Genomic DNA, 6,703 nt, shown 5'->3' with positions numbered 1-6,703 from the left:
TATCGTCTAATATTTTGAAAGCTGAATTTTTTTATTCCTGTTCATTTTTTCCTGACATTTTTCGTTAAAACTCTTGTATAAATAATATTTTTAACCAGGTAATCACGATGGAAACATTGGCATAAAGTTAAATATTGGATATAACTAAGGCAAAGAGAAAAATGCAAAAGTATCGAAGACAGAACTTATTTACAATTGTTCGCCATTAGTGGTCGTTGACGTCACGTCACGTGACATGACTAAACGTTTTTTTTTTTTACGTATGAATTACATTGGATCATTCAAGAATTACGTAATAAAAAGCATTACAATGACAGTTTTTTTTGGGACCCCCTTGGAGATAACTGATACGTTTACCCCTTTCTCCTCGTCCGTTTGACGTGAAATTTCGATATTTGTCATCCGGGACACGGGGCTTCGATATGATACCAAATTTATCAAGTCTGGTTGTGTGTTTCAAAAGTTTTAGCGTTACATACAAACATACAAACTCACAGATTTTTGCCTTTTATATATATAGACTAGCAGGGCTACCCGGCGTTGCTCGGGACCGTATAAACAATGAAAAAACAAAAGCAGATATTGAACATATGTTTGATTCTTAGGGGAGAGGAATCTTTCATCTCTATGTATTATTTGTTTTATCTACCCTAGGACTGATATTGTTCATGTTTTATCCCTAGCATAGGTAATTTACAGCATGTATATGAAATTGTTTTACCTTAGGGAGAAGAGAACAGGTAATATACAACATAATGTGTCTATATTACATCCCTGGCAACGCCTAGAAACCAGCTAGAACATGTATTTCAGTCAATCTTTATTATATCCTGGGCTATGCCGGGAAACCAGCTAATCTCTTTTTAGTGACTTGACCACCAAAATACCTCCCTAAGTGTGTCCTTTCTTTTGAACTTATTAGATATAGGTATCTAGAAATGTGTGTGAAATTTTGTTGAATGCATTGTTCACTATGACTTTCTTATTGTTCTACACAATATCAACTGTAGCGAAATAACACAGTAAACTTAGTGTAGTGTTAGAATAAAGAGCAAAGGAAAAAATTAGAATCATATTTTGTAATTGCAAATCTAAATTTGCTAGCATGTACCAGTATTTGCCAGGTTGTGGAAATTTGGAACTTATAACATATGTAGTGGCCTTTTCCTAGATACCTATTGCTAAAAATTATACTTTCATTTTGTTAGAAAAATCTCTCTTCAGATGCCCTGCATCATTCAAAATAAAAACAAATATTTTTATAATTGTTTCAGTATATTGCTACACAATGTGAAAGTTTTTAACGTTTGTAAAAAAAATCATGAATGTGCTTATATTGCAAAAAAGAAAATATCAGTGCACAGTATTGAAAGTGTTTGAGATTCAAAAGTCTGTAACATTTCTACTAACTTCATAAGATGTCATGTGAGAAACTGAATTGAATATCAAGACATTATCTGAAGCGTTTTTATTTTGGTGTAACATATGTGTTTACAGTGAACCTTAACTTTTAATAAACAGATTGGTATGCAATGACATAGGCTAAGAATCTTTAAAATATATATAAATTGGAAAAATGTGTGAACAAATGAAAAAAAAATGATCCGCTCCACTTGATGACATCAAGCACAGTAATATTTTAGTGAAGAAAATATGAAATTGATGTTCAGTGATTAGTTTGGATGAATGAGAAAATGTAATTGTTTGATGCATAAAAATAACTCAGTTGCTGTATTTGATATTAAGCAGCAAAATATAGTGATTTGAATATTTGGGAAAACATCAAACCAGATTATGTAAAAAGAAAAAAAAAAGATGAAATTAGAAAATATATATTTTATGTTTATGAGTTCTGCCAATCAAAATTTTGTGGCAGAAATTGGGTGATTACCATGCAATTTTATTTTGGTAAAATTCTTAAATTATTAGAATGTTTATTATAATTTCTAATTAGTGACTTGTTATAATCAAAATCCGCCCTAAAGAGTGTCCTTTCTTTTATTAGGTATCAGAGTAGGTATCAAGATTTCTACTTCTATACAAATGTGATATTTCAGATCTGTACATAAAAAATTTGTTGAATATATAGGTTGAGAATTGTTCTGTGTCGCTCTCTCTCACACACACACGCATTCTCACTTTTATAGATATAATAGATAGATTACTCTAGATATATTTCCATATGTCTGAATACCCTATATACAAATTTTCAAATCTGTAGATAAAAAAATTTGTTGAGTATATAGGTTGAAAATTGTTCTCTCTCTCTCACACACACATTCTCAATTTTAGAGATATAATAGATAGATTATGCTAGATATATTTCCATATGTCTGAATACCCTATATACAAATTTTCTAATCTGTAGATCAAATATTTGTTGAATATATAGGTTGAAAATTGTTCTTACTCTCTCTCTCTCTCTCTCTGGCTACCTCACACACACATTCTAACTTTTATAGATATAATAGATAGATTATGCTAGATATATTTCCATATGTGTGAATACCCTATATACAAATTTTCTAATTTGTAGATAAAAAATTTGTAGAGTGCATAGGTTGAGAATTGTTCTCTCTATCTCTCACACACACACATTCTAACTTTTAAAGATATAATAGATTATGCTAGATATATTTCGATATTTCTGAATACCCTATATATAAAAATTTGTTGAATGTATAGGTTGAGAACTGTTCTCTCTCTCTCTCTCTCTCTCTCGCTCACACACACACACATTCTCACTTTTATAGATATAATAGAAAGATTATCCTAGATATATTTCTATTTGTATGAATACTCTATATACAAATTTTAAAATCTGTAGATAAAGAATTTGTTGAGTATATGGGTTGAGAATTGTTCTCTCTCTCTCTCTCTCTCTCTCTCTCTCTCACACACACACACACATTCTCACTTTTATAGATATAATAGATTATGCTAGATATATTTCCATATGTCTGAATACCCTATATACAAATTTTCAAATCTGTAGATAAAAAATTTGTTGAGTATATAGGTTGAGAATTGTTCTCTCTCTCTCTATCACACACATTCTCACTTTTATAGATATAATAGACAGATTATGCCAGATATATTAAAATATGTCTGAATGCCCAATATACAAATTTTGAAATCTGTAGATAAAAAATGTGTTGTATACATAGGTTGACAATTGTCCTCTCTCTCACACACACACACATTCTCACTTTTATACATATAATAGATAGATTATGCGAGATATATTTCTATATGTCTGAACACCCTATATACAAATGTTCAAATCTGTGGATAAAAAATTTGTTGAATGTATAGGTTGAGAATTTTTATCTCTCTCTTTTTCTCTCTCTCTCTCTCTCGCTATCTCACACACACGCATTCTCACTTTTATAGATAAAATAGATAGATTATGCTAGATATATTTCCATATGTCTGAATACCCTATATACAAAGTTTCAAATCTGTAGATAAAAAATTTGTTGAATATATAGGTTTAGAATTGTTCTCTCTCTCTCTCACACACACATTCTAACTTTTGTAGTTATAATAGATAGATTATGCTAGATATATTTCCATATGTCTGAATACCCTATATACAAATTTTCTAAACTGTAGGTAAAAAATTTGTTGAGTATGTAGGTTAAGAATTGTTCTCTCTCTCTCACACACACACACACACACACAAGTTCTCACTTTTATAGATATAATAGATAGATTATGCTAGATATATTTCTATATGTCTGCCTACCCTATATACAAATTTCCAAATCTGTGCCCAAAAATGTGTGGAATATATAGGTTGAGAATTGTTCTCTCTCTCTCTCTCTCACACATATTCTCACTTTTATAGGTTATATAGGTTGAGAATTTTTTGCTCTTTCCATCACTCACATTCACACTTTTATAGATATAATACATAGATTATGCCAGATATATTTACATATGTCTGAATACCCAATATACACATTTTCAAATCTGTAGATAAAAAATTAGTTGAATATATAGGTTGAGAATTGTTCTCTCTCTCTCTCTTTCTCTCTCTCACACACACATTCTCACTTTTATAGATATAATAGATAGATTATGCTAGATATATTTCCATACGTCTGAATACCCTATATCCAAATTTTCTAATATGTAGATAAAAAATTTGTTGAATATATAGGGTGAGAATTTTCCTTCCTCTCTTTCTCTCTCTCTATTTCTCACACACACACAAGCTGAAAATTGTTCTCTCTCTCTCTCTGACTCTCTCTCTCTCTCTCACACACACACACATGGTCATTTTATAGATATAATAGATAGGTTATGCTAGATATATTTCTATATGTCTGAATACCCTATATACAAATTTTTAAATCTGTAGATAAAAAATTTGTTGAGTATATAGGTTGAGAATTGTTCTTTCTCTCTCTCTCACACACACATTCTCACTTTTATAGATATAATAGATTATGCTAGATATATTTCCAAATGTCTGAATACCCTATATACAAATTTTCAAATCTGTAAAGATAGAATTTGTTGAATATATAGGTTGAGAATTGTTCTCTCTCTCTCTCTCTTTCACACACATTCTCACTTTTATAGATATAATAGATAGATTATGCTAGATATATTTCCTTATGTCTGAATACCCTATATACAAATTATCAAATCTGTAGATACAAAATTTGTTGAGTATATAGGTTGAGAATTGTTCTCTCTCTCTCTCTCTCTCTCTCTCTCTCACTCACTCACTCACTCACTCACACACACACACACACATTCTACCTTTTATAGATATAATAGATTATGCTAGATATATTTCCATATGTCTGAATACCCTGTATACAAATTTTCAGATCTGTACATAAAAATTAGTTGAATATATAGGTTGAGAATTGTTCTCTCTCTCTCTCTTCTCTCTCTCTCTTTCACACACATTCTCACTTTTCTAGATATAATAGATAGATTATGCTAGATATATTTCCATATGTCTGAATACCCTATATACAAATTTTCTAATCGGTAGATAAAAAATTTGTTGAATATATACGGTGAGAATTGTACTTACTCTCTCTCTCTCTCTCTCTCTCTCTCTCTCTCTCACGCACACATTCTCACTTTTATGGATATAATAGATAGATTATGCTGGATATATTTCCATATGTCTGAATACCCTATATACAAATGGTCAAATCTGTAGATAACAAATTTATTGAATAGATAGGTTGAGAATTGTTCTCTCTCTCTCTCTCTCGCAACCTTACACACACAACCACACGCAAACATTCTGACTTTTATAGATATAATAGATCGATTATGCTAGATATATTTCCATATGTCTGAATACCCAATATACAAATTTTCAAATCTGTAGGTAAAAAATTTGTTGAATATATAGGTTGAGAATTGTTCTCTCTCTCTCACACACTCACATTCTCACTTTTATAGATATAATGATAGATTATGCTAGATATATTTCTATATGTCTGAATACCCTATATACAAAGTTTAAAATCCGTAGATAAAAATACGTTGAGTATATAGGTTGAGAATTGTTCTCTCTCTCTCTCTTACGCACACACACACACACACACACACACACACACATTTTCACTTTTATAGATATAATAGATAGATTATGCTAGATATATTTCCATATGTCTGAATACCCTATATACAAATTTTCAAATCTGTAGATAAAAAATGTATTGAATATATAGGTTGAGAATTGTTGTCTCTCTCTCTCTCTCTCTCTCTCTCTCTCTCTCTCTGGCTACCTCACACACACACACATTTTCACTTTTATAGATATAATAGATAGATTATGCTAGATATATTTCCATATGTCTGAATACCCTATATACAAACTTTCAAATCTGTAGATATAAAATTTGTTGAGTATATAGGTTGAGAATTGTTCTCTCTCTCTCACACGAAACTGTGCGCTCGGCTTCTTCCCCCCCTTCCCACCCCAAATGCTTGGGAAACTGTGCACTGTTTTTGTTGGTTTTCAAGCTGCCTCTTCCCCCCCCCCACACACACACAGTTTAACAGTAGTAGGAGGTCAAGAGAAAGAGGGTGAGAGAGAGAGAAGAGTAAGTTGGTGAGAGAGAGAGAAAAGAGAAAGAGGGTGTTGGTTTTATATTTTTATTATCGTCTAATATTTTGAAAGCTGAATTTCTAATAAAATGTGCATCTATAGGAGATAATGCCTGGGAATGTGTTCCCCCCCCCCACAGTTTAACAGTGGTGTGACGTCAAGAGAAAGAGGGTGAAAGAGAGGGAAGAGTAAGTGGGTGAGAGAGAGAAAGAGAGAGAAAAAAAAAGAAAGACGGTGTTGGTTTTGTGAAAAAAGTTGTTATTTACAATTGTTCGCATTCTTGGCCTTTTGGTCAAGATCAAAGTGTAGTATCTGTTCTTCAGATGCTGCACTTCTATTTCTTGTTCTCTTTCGGTGGAGGAGAAATCCTCCACGACTGAGACAATTTTTATTTTTGTACCTTTTCTCCACGTTAAAAAACGACCCTGGTGTCTAACTCTGTCCCGTGGGGAGGCATAGTAAATAGGTACAATTGTTCGCCATTAGTGGATGTTGACGTCACGTCACGTGACATGACTAAGCGTTTTTTTTTTTTAGTATGAATAACATTTTTTGTTTTAATTATAAAGTCTACACTTAATTTTATAGAAAATGATGTATATATAATAGAAAAAA

The 6,703-nt window shown here is 31.4% G+C and overlaps 1 pseudogene; it reads left to right on the top strand.

Annotated features, from left to right (window-relative positions):
• Positions 1-6,359: 6,359 nt before the first annotated feature.
• Positions 6,360-6,493, top strand: LOC145277259 (U2 spliceosomal RNA; annotated as a pseudogene).
• Positions 6,494-6,703: the final 210 nt, after the last annotated feature.

This window comes from Euprymna scolopes, chromosome 5 (genome assembly GCF_053919585.1).
Source record: "Euprymna scolopes isolate OS-2025 chromosome 5, ASM5391958v1, whole genome shotgun sequence".
Lineage (NCBI taxonomy): Eukaryota > Metazoa > Mollusca > Cephalopoda > Sepiida > Sepiolidae > Euprymna > Euprymna scolopes.
Note: the sequence above shows the minus strand (reverse complement) of the source record. Positions and strands in the feature narration are given on the sequence as shown.